This window comes from Tupaia chinensis, unplaced genomic scaffold, assembly GCF_000334495.1.
Source record: "Tupaia chinensis unplaced genomic scaffold, TupChi_1.0 Scaffold139696_1, whole genome shotgun sequence".
In the NCBI taxonomy this organism is placed as follows: domain Eukaryota; kingdom Metazoa; phylum Chordata; class Mammalia; order Scandentia; family Tupaiidae; genus Tupaia; species Tupaia belangeri.
The window spans coordinates 873,612-895,921 of NW_006199577.1; positions in this window are offsets into that span (position 1 = coordinate 873,612).

Sequence of the window (22,310 nt, forward strand, 5' to 3'; positions counted from 1 at the left end):
AAAGAAGTCTTTTCAACAAATGGTGCTGGTACAATTGAATGTTTTGATGCAAAAGAATAAAAATGGATCCTTACCTCACACCATATTTATTAGTCAGGGTTCTCCAGAGAAACAAAACCAACAGGATGCATATATGTATGTAGAGAAAGAGATTTATTATAAGGAATTGTCACATAATTAAGGAAGTTGACAAATACCAACATCTGCAGATGAGTAAGCAATCTAGAGAGCAAATAAATCCAATGGTAGTGTTCCAGACTGAGTTTAAAAGCCCAAGAACCAGGAGAATTGATAGCATAAGTTTGTACTAAAGGCTGGCAGCCTCAAGACCTAGGATGAGCCAGTTTTTTAGTTCCAGTTCTAGAGGTAAAAGTTGATATGTTCATTCAAAGGCAGTCAGGCAGAAAGAATTTTCTTTTACTTTAGGCAAAAGGTCAGTCTTTTTTTCTATTTGGATACTTAACTAAATAAATTAGATCCACCCACATTAGAGAGGATCTGTCTACTGATTTAAATGTTCATCTCATCTGAAAACGCACTCACATAAATACCCAGAATTATATTTGACCACACATCTGGGCACTCTATTCCTTAGTCAAGTTGACTCATATAATTAACCATCACACCAAAAAAATAAAAAAAAGTAAAAATGAATCAAAGACCTAAATGTAAGAGCTAAAACTATAAAACTCTTAGAAGAAATAATAAGTGTAAGGACCAGCTGTTGGTGTAATGGTTATGTCACTGGACTCCCATTAGTCAATCATGGTTCAAGTCCCAGACCCAGTGGCTTAAAACTCACACTGGGCACATGTGCATGTGTGCCCAAAATCCCGAGAGGAAAATGGAGAAGAAATTCCAGCATGGCCATCTCCCTTTAGGAGGTTGATTTCTTGCTTTTTGTCTCTCTGGTGAGTGCACATGCCCCATAGAAAAAAATCTCTCTTAAAAAAAAAAAAGGGAAAATATTTGTGACTTTGCATTTGGCCGTGGGTTCTTTAATATAACACCAAAAATCACATATAAACAGGACTTCATCAAATTAAAAAGTTTAGGGTATCAAAACACATGATCAAGCAAGTTAAAGGGCAATGCATTGAATGTGAAAAATATTTGCAAATTATATATCTAATAAGGATTTAGTATCTGGAATACATAAAATAACACTTACAGCTCAACTACTAAAAGAAAAACAACCTGGTTTTAAAGTGGGCAAAGGACTTGAGTAGACATTAGAAGATATATTAACTGTCAATAAATATATAACATCATTAGTCATTAGGGAAATGCAGAGCAAAACCACATTAGAAGATTGTTTCATATCTATTAGGTTTGTTACAATTTTTTTAAAAAGAAAATTAGCAACTGAAAGATTGGAAGGTATAATAGCAAGGAGACTAACTGTAGATACTAGAAACAGTAGATGAGGGATTGGGTAATAAGGGGTGGGAGAGAGGGGATCAAGGAAAACAAACATTTAATAGATGCAAAAATGAAGTTATCTGTTGATGATAATGTATATAGTAATGTCTTTGACTTGACTAATATGTACTATATTCATGCTGGGAAAGACCATGTATACTGTAAAGATATACAGTGGTTAAATAAGTAAATAAGTTTTAAAAGTAAAAAAATAAGTGTTGAGGATGTGGAGGTTAATGTAGAAAGCATTTGGAGAATTCCTCAAAAAGAAGCATAGAATTATTAAATGACCCAGTAATTCCCTCTCTTAAGTATATATTCAAGAGAAATGAAAACATATATCCACACAAAAATTTACACATGAATGTTCATAAAAGCATTACTTTAATAACCAAAAAGTGGAAACAATCCAAACATTCATCAATTGATGAATGGATGAACAAAAAGTTCATATAATGGAATATCATTTATCCATTAAAGGGAACATAGTTCTGATATATGGATATGATATTAGTGAATATTCAAATGATATTAATGAACCTTCAAAATTAAACTATTTTGTTAGGTGAAAGAAACCAGACTCAAAAAGAACATATAGTATAATTCAATTTTTATAAAATGTCTAGAATAGGCCAAGTTTATAGAAAGTTATAGCAGATTGGTAGTATACAGGGGCTAGGAGAAGGTGAGAAAGGGGAATAACTGCTTAACTGTATGGGCTTCTTTTTGAGACCCAAATATTCTGGAGTTGGTGCTGGCGATTGCACAGCATTGTGAATGTAGTTGAAGCCAGTGAATTGTACACTTTAACATGGATAAAGTGGAGAAATGTATATTATGTGAATTTACCTCAATAAAAATGTAAAGATTCAAATTACTTTTATAGACATATAATCAAAATAGTAGACTTACAAAACATGGAGAGGGTGGATAATCATCCCCAACATGTGTCAATAAACTACAACAACCTACAGATCATATAAGTTCAGTGGCCTGTTTTCATAAGGCCTGTGAGCTAAGAAAGTTTTTTAAAGGTAGTTAAAAGCAACAATAACAAAGAAAACTATGTGATAGAGAAAGCAACAAAGCCTAAAATATTTACTTTACCAAAAAAGATTATTGACCCTTAACTATGACAATGATGAAAGATAAATGCTTACATTTATAAAGTATGTTTCGGTTTACAAGGTATGTGTGTTTTTCTTTCAGTTAATATTCAAAGCAACCTTAGGAGGTAGATGAAGTATTCCTCTATATAGAGGAGGGGAAACTGAGGCTTGGAGAGATTAAGCCACACATGTCTTTGCTCTGTCGCTTAGTATAACTCAAATGGTCTGAATGTTATTTAGGGTTTTACCCCTACAGCCTATTGCCTCTCTCAACACTTTGAAAGAACAACTAACAGCTTTATGAAAACACAATATGATCTTGACTGAATGGATCAACCTAAGGTTGATAAAAAGGCCAAGAGAGCTTTGCCTAACTGTTGCTGGGATCTCCCTTCAGCTTTATATCTCCTCTGGCAATGGTTATATATTTTTTCTAAATGAAATGCCACACATATTGAAGAACTCAGGAACTGTCAAGCCAAAATCTTTCAAGTGTCATAGGGAGGGACAGTTTGCTATATTTCAAGCACATCAGGTCAAACAATATAATAAAAATCGACTCTTTTTTGGTATGTCCCTTTGTAGGAGTTGTGACATTCACTCCTTTCTCTAATATCCTGCATCCAGCCTGCAGCTTCAGCTGCCTTATGAACAGCATATCATCCAGTTGCTATTCTAGCTCCTCATAACTTACTAGGTGTCATATTTCTCTAGCCTGAAGGAGCTCTGCAATATGTGTGCTGGAAATGGGGGAAGGTTGCAATTGATATAAATATTTCTTAATAGCCTTTCATCCTGACCTTTGGTACATACAGAAAGGCCCTTGGCACCTGAGTGGCCAGTCAGCAGATTCAAAGATGGGCTCCTAGCTTCGAGGTCATTGTTTTCTTAACTCTAGTCTCCACTCCACATGTGCTCGGCTTAGTATAATTCCATGCACCACTCATACAGATCTGCAATCCTCTCCAGTCAATTTTGGATGATGGTCTCATATGAAGGGGAAGCTCATTGCATGCACTGTTGATTCAGGTACTCAAGAGCTATGAAGTAAATGGCTACCCCTACTGGAGTCACTGTAATAGGATTGTGGGGGATTTATAATTATATCCTTCTATACAATTCAGTTAATTAATCAGCCCTTCCCACACACTGCTATTAGGTTCCTCTCACTAGGTAGGCCATTTTACTCACAGCATGTAGCTCCTCCATTCAGTTTTCTTCCTGCCCTCTTCTTGGGGCTCCTGTTCACTCAGGGACCAGCATAACTTCTCCCCGGGTGTTCATTTTTGAAATTTCAGGTCTTTTGCTTCTTTAGAGAGCCCCCAGATACATGCCAAATTACGGGTTAAAGTCCTTGTGTTTTGAATTTCATCTATGTAGCCAAACTCCTGATTTTTAAGCAATTTCAACTCTCCCACTTGACATTTCAATTGTACCCATGGCCTGGATTTTGTGTACCTTAATTTGTACATCTGTTAGGGGAAAGAATGTAAAACCTTTTTCTCACTTTCACTACTGGGCCCTAATCCCCTTGCCATAACACCCTGGATTCTAAGTGTCCTTTGGGGACAAACAGTATTAATAGCCTCCTTCTTCTACATAAGCATCCCCAATACCTTGGACTTTCCATTTTCTTCTTTTACATATAAAGACTGTATCTTAGCAGCATCACTTGTCTATCTAGAAATCCAATACCTTACATGCTTGGCAGTTTATAGCATTCATCTGGATTCCCTCCTTGTTGTCTTCTAAATCTCCCTTTTTTCTCTGGATTCAACTCTCCAAGTTTACAGTTTCTAAGCTATCAGTCCTAGTCTGCCATATTTATCCAGTGCTTCTGCCTCTAAGAAGAGCTTGTGATTGAGATGACTTCTATGGTTCTGCCTTCTCAAATATCTCCCTAGTTGCTGGTGCTCTGTCTTGCTCAAACTTATGCAGAAAACAGTCTTCTTGGTTCACTCTAAGCAAAAAGCATGTCTTGATAGCATATTCCAGTGAGACTCCTTTCCCATATCTCTCCTAAGATTTATTTAAGGGAAATTCCATGTTTAGAACATCATAGGGCACACGGGTTATGTTATAGTGGAATTTTGATTGCTTCTATATTACTACAAATTCTATACCTGACAGAGAGGAGTTAAGAACGAGAGCAGATGTTTGTGTGGTTTCTCTGCAGTGATTTATCAAGAGGGGAAAGTAGATGCGATATGGACAGGTTCTTGCTTAGCACTTTTCTCTTCTGAACTCCTGAATCTTAGATAGTTTGAGTAGTATTTTCAGCACAGATTATTGACCACTAGAAGTGATCTGAAAGCTAATTATAGTTTAATAATAAAGGTCTATTCTGGGCCACTTTGTGGGCTATCTTTCAAGTATCCAGCTGTGATGTGTTCTGCACTGTTTAGTTTTATAAATAAAATAAATAATTTTATTTATTCATTTTTTAATTTGACCAGAGAGAGACAGAGAGAGAGAGAGAAAGTGAGAAAGCAAGTCACCAGATCCAGGACTCAAACTGTAGTTTGTTTAGTTTGAAGGTCTCTCTCTTTTCTTTTTTCTTTTTTGTTTTGTTTTGTTATAAGGCATGTGTGCTCACCAGAAAGAGACAGAGGGGGGAGGGGGGAGTAAGAAATTATTCCTCAGGGAGAAAAGCCATGGCACAATCCCTTCTCCATCCTCCTCTTGGGATTTTGGGCATGCATGCACACATGTCCTATGTGATTTTCAAGCAGCTTGGTCCAGGACTCAAACTGTGCAATCTGCCATGTGGGATCTAGCCATTTTAACCTTCACAGCACCTACTGGCCTCTAAATGTCTCTTTTTAAAGGGGTATAGCTTCCATGACTTGCCCAAACCATTTGTAAACTAACTTTCTGGAGTGTTAAGTATTAACTGGAGTATTAACTCAGTTTTTCACTCCCTAGTTTATTAATCTGTAATTAGACTGTGTGATATTGGAGTCACAAAATTCAGTGATAGCTTTCAGTTTGGGGTTGCTGATAGGAACCTTCATTTCTATATAAAATTATCCTGATCACAGTCTAGTGATCTTTTTAATATGTAAATCCAGATTTATCACTGTCCATTATACTTTGAAGAAAATCCAAACAACTTTCCAAGCTTAAGAAGACCTACGTGATTTGGTCTCTGCCCACCTCTCTGATCTCATCTTACACCATTGCCTCCTAACATTCATAAATCCTTCAGTCACACAGAACTTTTTATTCTTATAACACAGCCCATTTCTGCCTCAGAGACTTTTCACCTGCTGCTTCCTCTGTAAAAAAAAACTTTCCCTAGATCCTTGCATAGCTGGTACTTCCTCATCACTTAGAACAAATGTCACTCTCTCAAAATGGCTTTCCCTGACTACCAAATACAAAATTTACAAAAACACAATCCTTTCTTCAAGCTACTTACTTTCGTGTGACCCTGTTTTACTTTCTTCACAATGGTTACCACAATCTAAAAATTACCTTAATTGTATACGTGCTTATTATCTCTATTCGAATGCAAACTCCATGAAAATATCAATAAAGCTCTTATGTTTGTCTTACTCACTGTTGTGTCTCCAGTGCTGGGCACACAGTAGATGCTGAACAAATATTTAATTCTTGAATGGCATAGGTCATTAGTTCCTAGTTTGCTGTCAGCTTTACTAAGTGAATTATGATTATTTGTTAAAATATGTCTTTCAAGACTACAGTTTTGATATGTAACAGTTCCTAAATGTTTGGCTATAGGACTTTTAATAATTCATTTATTTAAGCATTTGAGGGCCAGGCACTATGCTAAGCACTGGGAATATAAAAAGAAAGCCTCTGCTTCCAGGAATCCATAGTCTAGTGGGAAAATTAACATATAAATAATTGTAGTACAATGGGGTAGGTGCTATGATAGAAGTTTAAATGAACTGAAGTCATACAATCAGGGAGAAAAGGCCCATCTTTAGTGTTGGAGTACAGATGGAGGTAGTTCAATGAAGGAGTGTTAGAGGAAGTGATATCTGAGCTAGATCTTGAAGAATTAATCAGTTCATCTGGAAATAGGAGCAGAATGATATTCTAGCATTGTGGAATATGGGAACGAGAGCATGAACTATTCTGGGAATGGCAAGTAAAAGGGTATGTTGGAATATGGGGAGATTGTGAAATATGATCTGGAAAAGAAGATATAAATCTGTTAGATTGAAAGTAGTTCTCAACAGGTACATGATGCTCCCTGTACACATTTTTCTTACCTCCCCAAAAAAGTAAATAAAATTGCCATCTGAGAGTTAAACTAGTAAAATCTACATGTGAAGGATATGGTTAGATATATATAGAAATTAATCAAGATATTGTCTATAATGTGTGCCTAGAAATTTGGGAAACTCTTAAAACTCTGCTCAAGGTTATCTAGGACAAATCTTAAAGAGGTTGGACTTAAAGGCAACTGTAATTTTGTAAGTGGAAACCAAATTAATTGTATTACACACTGCTTGGAGTGAATAGAAAATACTTGGCCAACTAGACACAAAGAAATGACAGTTACCAGCCAAACTCCATCCAGAAGAATGATTTTGGCCAAGTGAACCCAACATTATGGGTTCTTTGGAAAGGCTGGCTTTGTAGTTGATGAGAGTGCTTCAAGTTGTCTAAGCTGAGAGACCATTCTTAAGATCAACTAACTCCTCATGTTCTGATTTTATGCTCACCAAGTAATCTTTGTATAATTTATTTGGCTCCCACACAACTTTCCTACAGGGAAAGAATGCCCTGATCTACCTACTCAAGCATTTAGATCTGCTTAAAAGTTACATTTCTCGTTGTAAGTTAATAGATTGGCGACCCAGTAAATAAATAAATAAATATGTAAATAAATATAAATACACACACACACACACACACACACACACACACACATATAAAATCAGAATGTCAATATATGTTTGTAGGTAGCCAGATAAAATATATAAATATAAATGTAAAAGATAGACTCTATATATCAAACAGGCAAATGAGCCTGCTTAAGTTGACTTTGCCCTTTTGAATTTATTCAGTCCAGACTGGTCTTTGGCCTTGCAGCTCAGAGCTAGTTTTGTCTCACTTTGGAGAGTCTAGGCATCTCTTGCAAAGTTTTTGGAAATAGCCACTGGCATTCCCCAGGAATCAAAGGCCTCTGCATTGCTGTATCCTACTCTCCTGAGTTTACTAAGGGGATACTGTTCATTCTTTTGTGTCTGTCTTCAGAAATGCCATCTGTACTGACGCATTTAATTTGAGAGTGAACATTGCTGTAAAAAGGTGTGCATATAGAAAATATTTTTGTTCTGTTTCTTGCTTTCAGTTCCCAAAAGGAGGCTGTGAGAAAAGGATCTGGATGCACATGTTTGTTTGGGAGGTGATCTGAGGAAGCATGATAAGGAAAGGGGGAAATTAAGACAAGAAGGAAGAAAAGTTAACAAGCATATAAATGAAGAGGTTACTCTGTGTGCAACTGGGATTCAGTCCTTCTGGAGACTTTCCAAGAAACTGTGTAGAACAAACTTAGAATCATCACACTGAAGGATGGGAAGTCCGTGGTATTCATCCACGGACTTTCATACCCTTTGGTTGAAGGTTAGCTCCAGTGACATTAACTGCACTTCCCAGTTGCAACTGGCTATAACAGAACAAGCTTCCACTGTGCCTGAGAAAGCCATCAGGCACAGAAGAGAGACTACTTGGAAGTTAAAGACTATCAGGACTGCTAGAAACTATAGCTTCAGGTGAAATCAGTAGGCAAGAGGATTGATTATAGGGTGGGGCATCAACAGCATTTAGTGCATTACAGAAAAAAATATGATAGCCTTTGTGAATTCCCCCCACATAGACAAATGAGTAAAGAACATAAACTGACAAATTGTACAGAAAAATTTAAAATGGCTAACAGTCATTCTTAAGCACTTAACCTTGGTAGTAATTAATGAACTGTAAATAAAAATGAGATTCTATTGTTTTTGCCTGTCAAATTAGCATGGCTTATTTTTTAATTAATAAAAAACTGTATTGATGAGGGTGCAGTCTTATTCACTGCAGATGAGATTACAAATTGGAACATCTTTTTGAGAAGCAATCTTTTTATGTAGCAAACAATCAAATCGTGAGGGAATCAAGGGGGGAGTGGAAAGCAAAATATTTAATGGACACAAAAGTGAAAACTTATCTGTTGATGATAATGTGTATGGGAAAATCTTTGACCAGACTGATATGCAGTATATTCATTCTGGGAAAATTCATTGTGTATGCTGTAAAGATGTACAGTGATTAAATGTAGAAAAAATAATAATAAATAAAAAGCATGCTGGTCTTTAAAAAAATACCCAATGGTATTGAAAATTCTCATGATATAACATTAAGTTAAAAAGTTTAATACAAAACCATAAATACAGTATGATTGCAATTATTTTTCAATTCAGAGATGAAACAGGTTGTAAGACATTGGTTCATTAATAGCTTTGAGAGACAGAAGCACTACATATAATATATGCCCAAACTCTGCTGGCAGTAACATACATACATATCCATATATTTATATATCACTTTATTCATCAGTAACATCACCAAAAGTAGAGTTTAAGCTTTCTTCATACTTTTGAGTCTAAAGATCTTTCTGAACTACTTTTAGCCATTAGCAATAATGCAGTATACTATAACATGGCTGCTTTTCATAACCCTGACCTATGATAATGCGATAATTACCAAAACATGTAGAAGAATCTGTGAGTTCTACATTTATTATTTTATTAAGCTTCTAGTTTGTTTATTTTCTTTGTCTTGTGTTTTAATTCAATTACAGTAGACAGAAATTGAGCATTTCTTTTGAAAGTAACCCAGAAGCTTTAGACAGATAGATGTTTAGTGCCTAAGTGACAGTCCCTCACAATGCATGAAATGGTCACACAAACCTTTCCTAGCTTTGAAATTTTTATGATCTGTTCCAAGAAATTTGGCAATTTCTACTGCCTTTAATTGCATTGTCTGGCATGTGACAGACAATCTTCCACAGACACAATAATTTTTCATTTCAATGATGCATCATAGTGTAATTTTTTGAAGACGTTTTAAGTGACAATTAGGAAGAAAGCCAAATTCAAGTTAAAATTTTAACCATGAGTGGTCTTACCAATGCAAATAACTTGATTGAAGTGTCAATCAAATGTACATATATCCTCTCAGTAAAGCTAACTATGCATGCACATAGGCAATGACAACAATATCACAGTAGATTCCTCTGCCTGGCAATTTGCAAGTCACTTCTGATTTCCATTATAAAATGCATCCTAATGTCAAAATGAAGAATTTGTGTGTTAGAATGCAGGAAATCTGGTATAAAATATGTAAAAATATGTATAAACAAACGCACATACACATACGGAAAAAGACAAAAAGGAAAATGAACCACAATGCTTACAGCAGTTATCTCTCAATGGAAAACTGCAGGTTGTGTGTATCTTCAGTGTATCTGTAACTGCAGATTTTGCTTATCTTCAGTTTCTATGTATCTGCAATAAGCTTGATTTAATGTTAAGTTGTGAAAAATAATAAATTTTAAGAAGGACTGGTCTTTGTATTTTGAGGGTCGATGCTCTCTACTGGGAGAAAAGTAGAGAGAAACAAACTTGAATCTGTGTCAGTTATATACTGGAAGGACATAGTAATCTTTGGATCTTTCTGGCCCAACAGAACAAATAACCAAGTACTCTCAACTCAGAGAGTATTTAAAGGTGAAGAAATACATCAGAAATTCTGAGACTGTATTTGTCATTCCAGTCCAATGTATGACTGGTTGCATAATTTTGACAAGTCACATATCTCTCATATTTGTTTTCTTACCTGTAAATGGGGAGAATGTCTTCTACCCTTCCTCTTCCTAATAGTGATAGGAACGGGGTTAAAAACCTAAAGAAAATACATCAGCCAAATACTTTACAATTTTTAGATTAAAAACATAAGCAGAATACATCAGCCAAATACTTTACAATTTTTATTGCATCCCATAAACAATGTAATTATCTTAGGAGGATCTCATCTGGAAGTTTCCTCAGGGTGTGTGTGTTTGTGAGTGTGTGTGTGTAGATCCAGTAAAGTAGAAGATAGAGAAAGAGATTATGAGCAAAGATCCAGGGGCTAATAGTCTGTTTCAGCAAACAGGCTAATAGTTGTGCTACTGGTCTCCAAGGAGTGAAGGCTTGGACAAGTGGTGGAGAGTGGTGACACCCCATTGCATGATTAGGGCTTACCTGGCATCCCTCTGAGTGAAGCTGGGCATGGCATCCAGAGCTTGTGACTGGGCAGCCAGCAGCTCTCAACACTGAGCAGCACAGATGGGGCATCCCGTGGCCTCACCTTCTCTCTCAGCCATATCACATTTGTCCTTTTACAGCTGGGTTCATTACCTGCAAGAATGATCTTTCACAGACTCCAAATACAGGAATTTGGAAGACATAGGAATAGAGCTCTCATTGTGGCCAGTCAGTCAGGAAGAGAAGCGGCACTCAGAGAAATGGAATCTTCTCAGTTACTTGAAACTTTTTCTTGATTGGCCCTTAAAGAAACTTGACAGAACAGGATTCAGATGACATACATGTTCTCAAATGTTTTGTTTTGTAAAGTAATATTGGGGTTCTAAAAGATTTTTATTTCACTTATTTGAAAAAATATATATGTTTTGGATGCTTAATTAATATTAATGAATTTCCCACCCTCATGTTAGTAGCCTGGTTTTCAGTTGTCAACATTACTAACTTGAGAACAAGCTTTGTGCTTGCCAAATGTATCTCCGTAGATGATGAATGTCTTTCCTGTGAGCAGCATTTTGACCCAGCTGTGCCCTGGCTCTCACCCTCATCCTCACTGCCTTTGCTGGACACTGTTGACATCCCCACCACTGGCTACTTCTTGGAGAATATTCAGCTGCCTAGGCTAGTCCCCCACAGGAAGGTCGCCCTCTTGACTCTGCATCCTCCCTTTCAGAAGCTAGCTGGCTCCTGTGGAGTCTGTGGGGGCTTGGCAGCGTGCATGGGAGGGGGGGGCTAGTGGGAAATCTTTGTGGGGTTTGGTAACATTTGCCTGATATAACACAGGTTTTCTCCCTCTCATCATTTTGTGTTTGTTTCTTCTGCACAGAACTTTATTTATTACAACTGAAATTAGGTATAAGAAATAGTGGATCCAGGAGTCAGCAGATGGCATAATGGTTATGTTGTTGGACTCTTACGTAGCCGACCACAGTTTGAGTCCTGGACCCGGCAGCTTAAAACTCACGTCAGGCACATGTGTGTGTGTGCCCAAAATCCTGAGAGGAGAATGGAGGAAAAGGGACTGCAGTGTGGCAATCCTTCCAGGGAGGTGATTTCTCACTTTCTATCTCTATCTCTCTGGCGAGCACACATGCACCCTATAGAAAAAACCTCTCTTGAAAAAAAAAATAGTGTATCCAGAAATAGAGTTTGTGTGATCAGGTTTTCTTCTTTTTTTAAATATTTTTATTTAACTTTATTTGCTTATTTTAGAGTGGCAGAGTGAGAGAGTGAGAGGAAGAAAGAGAGAAAGCAAGCCACCAAGTCCGGGACTCAAATCATGGTTGGCCATGTGGGAGTCCAGCGCCCTTAACCACCACGCCACCTGCCGGCCCTCTGATCAGGTTTACTAAAGGGCAGCAGCATTTCAACTGTCCATGCTACAACTGCCCAGTGCCTGGGCCCTCTTGGCTTTCATGGGCTTTGGAGGAGCTGGGATTTTGACACTTATTGAAAATGGAACTGGAAGTATCAAACTTGGAATTCAAGATTTCCTCTTTCATACAACCTAAACTCCTAATTACATAGGAATTCAGGAAATTGGCACATGGCTTCCAGTGTAGTTCTGGAATCATCACAATCTAGACTTTGTACAAATAAAAGGCATCACGTAATTTTTGACAACCTCCTGGCAATGGTTCTCAATGAGTTCCAGGTCAGCAGGGCAACACTGTTTAGTACATGATGGAGAAGTAAGTTCTCCTTCTTCATGTCTTTCAAGGCTTTGTGTGTCCAGTGGCAGCTCCACTGGAGGGTCCTTCTCTTGTACTGTGTGAAGCATCTTTTGTAGAAAGTGTTTCTATTAAAACATCAAATTTAAAAGGATATAGTCTGTTTCTGGGAATCGAAGGAAATGCAAGGGCTTGTATCATTTTTGTCATCGGGTACAGGCAAATAAGTTCTACACTGGGAGCCCTTGTGGACATTATCCAGCTGAGAGAATTTAATTTCACCTAATTAACAAGGCCCCAGTTGCCCTCTACCTGTTGATGGGGAGAAGGACCTAGGGAATTTGCTCTACGTTGCACATTTCCACTAAGTCTTACTCCCAGGCTTGACTCTCAAAGCAAAGTGGGTGACAAGGAGACAGAGCTATCAGTAGGGAGCTCTGTAGAGCTGCCATGTGACGTGAACTTGTACAGCTCACAAACCTCACCCAGTACAGCCCTCCAGAAATAGAAGAGTTGCAATACTTAATTCATTTACTCTTCCTAACAGCCTGAGGTTGTACATAGTGGAATTTGGAGGGGTCTGGACTGCGAAGTTTCTGCCATGTATAAATAATCAAAAATCAGTAGCTGGCCCAGCCTGATGGTACAGTCAGTAGTAAACTGAACTGCAGTGCTAGAATTCACATAGCCAACTATGGTGTTAGATCATCAGGTTGGCTTAAAAACACACCAGGAACATCTGTAGGGGCCCAAGCCTGGAGGACTGGGAAAGGGAGATCACTGTGTAATGAAACCCTTTTGCTTTTTACTCTCTTTCTTTCTCTCATGTGCCTGCACATACTTGGTATCATGAATAAAATAAATAAACTTTTGAAAAAGCAGCAATAGTTGCTATTATTCTCATTGCCATCATCATCATTATTGCCACCACAGAAAGCACCTATTGATCCATACCTTTTCCAGTATCCCATCCAGAAAGGTTTTCTACCATTACCCCTCCCTTCCATGTGTACTGTTGTACTCTGGAGAACTTAAATCACTCCTTTGAGGTAAAATAGTGAAGACCTTATTAAAATGCAGATATTTTCTGGGAAGTGAACTGTCTGAAGCCTTTCTCATTCATCAATAACTTTGCAGTGTGAGGATACAGAGCAGCTGAGGTGGGGGTTAGAGACAGCGTGATTCAAGAAAGGGCATGAAAATTAGGTTGCTAGGGTATTGGGCCTCAAGTAAGACCAACCTGTAGTGTAGGTAGCAGAAAAATAGAAGGGACAAAGGAACTGAGCCAAGACAGCAACCCAGGTTGGCTCACTGTCCACGTCTATAGGGATCAGGAGCAGGAAAGAGGAAAGCAGTATAAGCCAGGAACAGCTTCACACTTTCAGCCTCAAAGCTAAGAAGACCCTAGGTTTCGAAAGGGAAAGTTATCTAGACAGGCAGAAGGACTATATCTTTCCCTTTCACAGACTCTCCAACATCCTGAAGGGCCTAAGGAAGTACATGTGTATGACTGGATGGAGAGGGAGGCTTACATGCACTAGCAGCAAGCTGGATGCTGCTTTAGAAAAGCCAGCAGGACACAATAATTGATTGCCTTCTTACTGCAAAATCAAAATGGCTTTTGATGTTCAGCCATTCATTGCCGTAACTGGAATAATAACACAATTCATTTTAGCTGCAGCCCTGCAAATGGATGGCTTTAATAATGGCTAATTTGGGATGATGAATGTGCCATTTGGGGGTGACATTACTGCTGAATAAGGAGAAGGGCGTGCAAGAGACAGAGGGAGGAAGGGATGAGCTATATAAGACTAGCCATGTTTGCTAACTTCTGAGGCTGTCAGCCCTTCAGTTTCACTCCAGGAGTAATGATTTAGTAAGCATTGACTCCCCACCTAGTGCTTGGCTGAGGGTTGGGGGAAGATTCTGAAAAGATATATGATTAGAGTGACCATATGTCCTGGTTACTTGAGGATAGTCTTGGTTTATGCTGAGACCTGGTGCAATTAATAGCATCCCCTCCCCTCACTCTAAAAACTGCTTTGGTTTAGATGATAAATTATATTGTCTTTTTGTGTGGCTCATTCTCTGACTTCCATGAGTGCACATAGCTTTTCTGGGAAGACAAGTCTTATTTATGCACATAGAGCAATTACAGCATATCAGGAGACAGTATGTAACCAATAGATGAACCGAAAAAGCTCAAGCACACAAATCAATGCTTACAAATTTCAAAATTGATGGTACACCCAGCCAGTGGTATAGTGGTTACGGCAGCTGGATCCCACATGACCAACTGTGCAATTTGAGTCCCAGACCTGGCAGTTTGAGAAACACACTGTGTGTATGTGTGTATGTGTGTGTGTGTGTGTGTCCCTAAATCCTTAAAGGTGGGAGTGATGGAGGAGGACCAGGGATTTCAGTGTGGCTATCCCCCATACGGAGGTACTTTCTCTCTCTCTCTTTCTCTCTCTCTTTCTAGTGAGTGCACACATTTTCTAGCAAAATATATAAATGTAAATATAGCTAATACATAGGTACTATGGCAGATAATTAAAAAAAACATGATAAATGTGGATTTAAATACATTGAAGAGGACTTTCACATGTACAGGAATGATACAATCTAGTAAACTCTCAGACTTGGTCTTTGCAGCAATCTTAATGTTACCTCCATCTTAAAGATGAGAAACTAAAAGCCCAGAAAAAGGAGTTAATTGCTCAAGGTTACACAGCTAGTAAGTGATGGAACAGCTAAGATTATTTCAGTTTTAAAGCTAACTGCATTTCTCCTTCAGAACAGACAGAACAGACATTAATGCTGCCTGGAGTGATCAAGGAAGCCCAAGGAGGAAGTAAACTGTTTCCAAAGAATGAATCCACAAGTAAAACTGAATAGAAAAAAAAAGGAAGGCTTAAGGTTGAGAAGAAACAGTAAAGAAATTAAGTGACTCAGTGTTAATCAGGGACAATTTTCAAAGGAGGTGAGTTTTTGCAGTAGGTTTGAAATTACTAGGAATATGGATCAAAGAAAGGGTGTTCACATGCGTAGGAGTGATAAACTCTGAAATCAAGTGCTATTTCCTGGAAATGGGGAGGTGGATGAGAATGAGATAAACAGATGACAATTACATTTGTAAAGTTTTATTTCTTAAACTTAGTGGTAAACAAATGGGTGTTCCTTATTCTATTTTGTATACTTTGTACATATGAATATTTCATGATAGCATTTTTTAAAAGATTTTTGTCATAGGGTACTTGCATTCCCCAGAGCAAGACGGTAAGAGGGAAAGTGGGAAAATACCCGACAGGAGGGATGGCTACATTGTAATCCATTATCCTGGGATTTTGAGCATGCATGCACACGTGCCTGTCTTGATTTTCAAGCTGCTAGGTCCAGGACTCAAACCACAGTCAGCCATGTAAGAGTCCAGTGCCTTAACCATCACACTACCAGCTGTCCCCCATGATAATATATTTTTAGAAGGAACATCCTGTATTCTAGTGGTTAAGTGAGCCAGATCTGATATAGCTAACTGTGGTTCAAATTCCTGCCCTGGTGGCTTGAAAAACATGCCAGGTACGTGTCTCTGTATGCTCCAAATTCTGATAGGGTGCAGAAATGGAGAAGGGATTGTGGAGTGGCCATGCTCCATGGGAGGGTGCTTTCTGCCTCTCTCTGTCTGTCTCTCTCTGAAGAGTGCACATGCCCTTCGGCAATATATATATATTTTTTAAAGAGAAAGACTGATCTTTCCAAATGAGAGAAATGTATTAAGCAGAACATAGAAGCAGGGACAATACATGTCTGTTCTGCAGATGTCTTAACCAGCACCCTGATGTCTAGATGGAGATTTTAGTCTTCCTTACAGACTCACCTACTACAATGTCTTCATCCCTGAGCACAAAGCACCACAGCATTTTGAAAGCCTTGCTCGGCCCTCACTCTTATTTGACTCAAGACTTGGAAATCCTGGAAATGCCTGTTTATAACCTCTTCTTAGATGTGCTCATGGGGTCCATGCCTGTCTTGCTGACTGTTGGGGACTAGAGGGCATTGGAGATGCCACACCAACTGTGTGCATGGTTACCACTTGTGGATTGGTGTTTAAGCAAAAGCATTTGTGCCTTCCCAAGTGTTGGGCCTCCTGATTGTTAGCATGGGCCAGGGCCTCTCTCAGCCCATATCTAGCTCCCCTTGAAGAAGGTGATCCTGAAGAAACAAGGAGTTACCAAAGTCCAGGTGGGGCCTCTTCCAAGCCTTGCTGCCAGTGTATAGCAATAAGCAAAACCAGCCAAGGACTCCACACCAATTCCATCACTGTAGCAGTTTGCATAATGTCTATATCACTAGACTCCCATGTAGTCTACTGCAGTTCTAGTCTTGGACCCGATGGCTTAAACTCACGCCGGGCATGTGTGCATGCCTGCCCAAGATCCCGAGAGGAGAATGGAAGAGAAGGAATTATGGTGTGGCCATTCTCCCTGGGGGGTGATTTCTCACTTTCTATCTTTCTGTCTTTCTGGTGAGTGTATGCGCCCTGTAGCAAAAACCTCAAAAAAAAATTTTTTTTTGGCTATAGGGAGAAAGAAAGGCTCTGTGTGGGTTCTGCAAACTTTATCACCAAACAGGGCTATAGCAGCAGCAGGCCACTTGTAAAGGAGGATGGCAGGGAATAGAGCCTGCCAGCTGGCCCAGCAGTGGTGGGGTGGAAGTGGGGCGGGGAGGGGAGGGGGTGGAGGCAGTTGTGAAACCCCATGCTTGGCTGCAAAGTGAGGACCAGAGAAGGTCTTTAACAGGGGTGGCAGGCCGCCTAAGAAGTCCTGGCGCCTCTATCTTGGGACAGAGTTTGAGACCTCAAGAACAGTTTTCTCCATGTTCATGGCCTTGGTCTATAGCTCTGAACCATCAATGCCATCTTTTTTGTTTCACGGTGATCCTTGTCCTGGTCCAGGCTCAGTTTCCTTAGGTGCTCTCCCTGGCAAGTGGAGGAGCCCACAGGAGTCACAGAGGCACTAAGCATTTCCTTCTGGTCAGTTTATCTGTACCAGGTAGCTCTCATTGTTTGACACACGCATGTAATAATTACTGCACAGGGCATTCCAGAGTGTGTGTGTGTGTGTGTGTGTGTGTGTGCACGCGTGTGTGTGTACTTTGTTACCCTAACTTATTTTTCTTTTTTTTGTTGGGGGGAGACTTGGTTTTGTTGTTGTTATTAGTGTTTTTTGCTAGAGGGTGTATGTGCTCGCTGGAGACACAGAGACAGACAGAGAGCGAAAAATCACCCCCCAGGGGGACTGGCCCTGCCAGTGTCCCTTCTCTGCCATTCTCCTTTCAGGATTCTGGGCACACACACACGCACACACACACAGCATGAGTTTTAAACCACCAGGTCCAGGACTTGAACTGTGGTTGACTATGACGGAGTTCAGTAATGCAACCATTATTCCATCTACTGGTCCCACCCATTCAGCATGTTTTGACTCATTCTCTAGGGTCACTGCTTCCCATTTTCTGGATGGATGTGATGGAGAGTGAGCCTGAGAGGTAGAAGGGTGGAAGGTCAGCCAGTGTGGTGGAAAAGCTGAGAGGCAGGAGGCACAGATTCCTGTCTTGACATCTCCACTGAATTGGCCTGTAACCTTGGGGAAGCATTGCAGGCTATGTTCTCAGGGAAGCAGCCACGAAGGCAGATTTTGTAGGAGGAGATTTCTTGAGCCTTTCAGGATCCACATTATGGGGGAGTATAGACAGCAGGGCTGGGCAGAGGAGGAGGTGGAACCACAGTGCAACCACAGAAAGGACTCAGCGAAGCCCACCAGAAGTTCTGAGATGTCCTGACTTGTGACAAGGGGCCAGGCAGTTAATGGTTCTGCATCAAGTGAGCTGTCATTGGATATAGGCCATGACCTGGAAAGGGTGCACGGTCTTATGCATGGTGGCTCTCTTTAGCCAAGGGCAATTATTACACAGGGACTCAGCTGTGTACTGTGGGCTATGCACTATGGGCCACCAACACTCCCTCCAGCTGGGGAAATGAATGTTCAGTCCTAAGGAGAGAAGTAGAGCCTTTAAGGATCCAACCCTGACGTATCCCTTGGGTCTCCTTCCTCATTACTTACTATCCATGATGGACATTCTGTTACTATCATGCTCTCCCCTCCTTTCCTCTGCTTTTTCAGTTAGTATGTGTCTTTTATGTGTTCATGAGCAGGGTATAGTGGAAAGGCCTTGGAGTCAGACCTGGATTGTAATCCGGGTACAGTTCTCATAAACTGTGTAACCTTAGGCTGGTCCCTTAAACTGTCTAAGGGTACTCCTGCATCTGAAAAAAATAGTTATTGATGTCTTCTTCTTGTGGCAAGAGGTAAATGAAATAACATAGGTAAAAGTGTCTCGTGCAAAGTTTAATAGAATTCAATAAATGTAAGTTCTCCTTCCTTAATAGCTGAATCTAAACATCACCATTCAATGATTACTTCTGAAACATTTTAGAAGGAATAAATGCTGTCTGTAATTTGAAATCTTTCTTGCTAATCCTTAACTCAAGGAAAATCAATTAACTTGGATTTTTTAGAGTGGCACCAAGTAAATTCTCACTTTATGACCAGGCTGCTCTCTGGTCTATGTCTCTCTCAGTGTTCAAGGCTTCTCTGCCTCAGTCATAAGAGTATAAGACCATAGAAGCCTTTTTACTTCCTTTGCCAAGAAGAATCAGTCAGCACCACCTGGAAACCGTATTGGAAATGCATATTCTCAGCCATTACCACCCTAGACCTGCTGATCAAAAATAGGGTTTGGCCAGCGATTCATGTGTGATTCCAGGTGATTGTGATCTATACTCTGGTTTGAGAAGCACCAATGCTGTAGAACTTGGGGAACATCTTGGGCTACATGCTTGGATGTTTATCAGTGCCTCAATTCCCTTCACCACCCTCTACCTACCAAAAAAGAGGTAAACATGACAGCAAGAGTTAGAGAACACCAGAGGAGATTGGGCTATTGCCAGGAGGCCTTGGGAGCAACCTGTGGTCTTCAGTAACTGTAGGAGCTCTAGGACAGGTTGCTGAACTCTACTCACAGACCAGTCTCACTGAAATAGAACCTTCAAAAGGGCACATAGTGTGGTCCCTGTCTATGAACATGTGTTCCCAAGACCAGAGATCTCTGACATGCATGCCCACTCAGCAGAACCCCTAAAGCAGTGGTTCTCAAAGTGTGTACCCCGTTACTATCAACCTCACAGAAATATAGAAGCCTTTTTACTTCCTTTGCCAAGAAGAATCAGTCAGCACCACCTGGAAACCGTATTGGAAATGCATATTCTCAGCCATTACCACCCTAGACCTGCTGATCAAAAATAGGGTTTGGCCAGCGATTCATGTGTGATTCCAGGTGATTGTGATCTATACTCTGGTTTGAGAAGCACCAATGCTGTAGAACTTGGGGAACATCTTGGGCTACATGCTTGGATGTTTATCAGTGCCTCAATTCCCTTCACCACCCTCTACCTACCAAAAAAGAGGTAAACATGACAGCAAGAGTTAGAGAACACCAGAGGAGATTGGGCTATTGCCAGGAGGCCTTGGGAGCAACCTGTGGTCTTCAGTAACTGTAGGAGCTCTAGGACAGGTTGCTGAACTCTACTCACAGACCAGTCTCACTGAAATAGAACCTTCAAAAGGGCACATAGTGTGGTCCCTGTCTATGAACATGTGTTCCCAAGACCAGAGATCTCTGACATGCATGCCCACTCAGCAGAACCCCTAAAGCAGTGGTTCTCAAAGTGTGTACCCCGTTACTATCAACCTCACAGAAATAAAAAGGATAATAAAGAATACTGTAAACATTGTATGCCAATAAGTAATATCACTCAGGTGAATGGAAAAATTTGTAGAAAGATAAAGACTACTGAAATAGATTGAAAAAGAGAGAGATAATCTGACTAGACCTATAATAAGTGAAGACATTAAGAGATTGAATTTGTAATTCAAAAACTAATCACAAAGGAGAGCCAAGTGTGGGACAATTTCACTGGTGAATTCTATCAAATATTTACAGAAGACTTAACACGGACTATTATTTCTTATGAACATGAACACAAAAATGTGTAATAAGGAACCAGCAGATGGCATGATGGTTACATTGCTGGACTCCCACATATTTGACTGCAGTTTGAGTCCCAGACCTAGTGGCTTAAGACTCATGACGGGTGCATGTGTGTGCATGCCCAAAATCCAGAGAGGATGGGAGAGAAGAGATTGCTGCATGGCCATGTCCCCTGGGAGGTGATTTTTCACTTTCTGTCTCTCTCTGTCTCTCCAGCAAGCATACATGCCCTATAGCAAAAATTTACCTAAAAAAAAAAAGTTTAACAAAACACAAGCAAAACCAAATCCAGCCAAGTATGAAAAGAGAATTATGTACCATAATCAAATGGGATTGAGCTCAGAAATGCAAGCTTAGTTTAATATCTAGAAATAAATTAACATAACAACTCACATCAATACAATAAAAACCAAAAACCCCACATGATTGTCTTCATAGATAAAGAAAAAGTGTTTGAAAAAAAAAATCCAACACCTTTTTATGATGAAAAAACTCAAGAAACTGGGAAAAGAAAGGAAGTTCATCACTATGATAAAGGGCATCTAAAAAGCACACACAGTATACTTAATGGTGAAGGACTGGTGCTTCCCCCTTAAGAGCAACAACAAGAAAAGTATGGCCACTCTCATAGTTTCTGTTCAACATTGTACTGGAAGTTCTATCCAAAACAATTACCTATAATAAAAAAATTTAAAGGCATTCAGATTGAAAAGGAAGAGGTTAAAATTATTTCCATTAGAAGATGGCATGATCTGGGACCAGCAGTTAGCGTAATGGCTATGTTGCTGGACTCCCACGTAGTCGACCGCGGTTCAAGTCCCGGACCCAGTGGCTTAAACTCATGCCGGGCACATGTGCGTGCGTGCCCAAGATCCCAACAGGAGAATGGAGGAGAAGGGATTGCAGTGTGGCCATTCCCCTGGGGGGGGGGGTGATTTCTCGCTTTCTGTCTCTCTGTCCTCTCTGTGTCTGTCTGGCGAGCACACACACCTTCTAGCAAGAGCCTCTCCCCCCAAAAAAGAAAATGGCATGATCTAACATATAGAAAACACACACACACAATTACAGCTAATAAATCAATTCATCAAAGTTGCAGGATACAAAATCAATATACAGAAATAGTTTATATTTCCAGTCTCACAGCCCTGTGGTTAAGGGAACTGGATACCATATGGCTGACTATATGGTTTGAGTTCCAGATCTGACAACTTCAGAAACACACCAGGCATGTGTGCATGTATGCCCAAAATCTTGACAGGATGGAGAAATGGAGAAGGGATTGAGGTGTGTTCACTCCCCATTGGAGGGTTCTCTCTCTCTAGCAATCACACACATCCTCTGACAACTTAAAAAAATCAATTATAATTTTATACATGTACAAAGAAAAATCTACAAATAAAATTACAGAATCAATTCCATTTACAATAACATTAAAAAAAAGAAACCAAAATACTTAGATGTAAATTAAACAAAAGAAGTGTGAAACTTATTCTCTGAAAACTACAAGACATTGTTGAAAGATATTAAAGAAATTCCAAATAAATAGAAAAACATCCCATGTTTATGGAGCAGAACACTTAATAATATTACCATGGTGGTACCCTTCACACTGATCTACAGATTCAATGTAATCACTATCAGAGGCCCAGCTTATTTCTTTGTATAAATTGATAAGC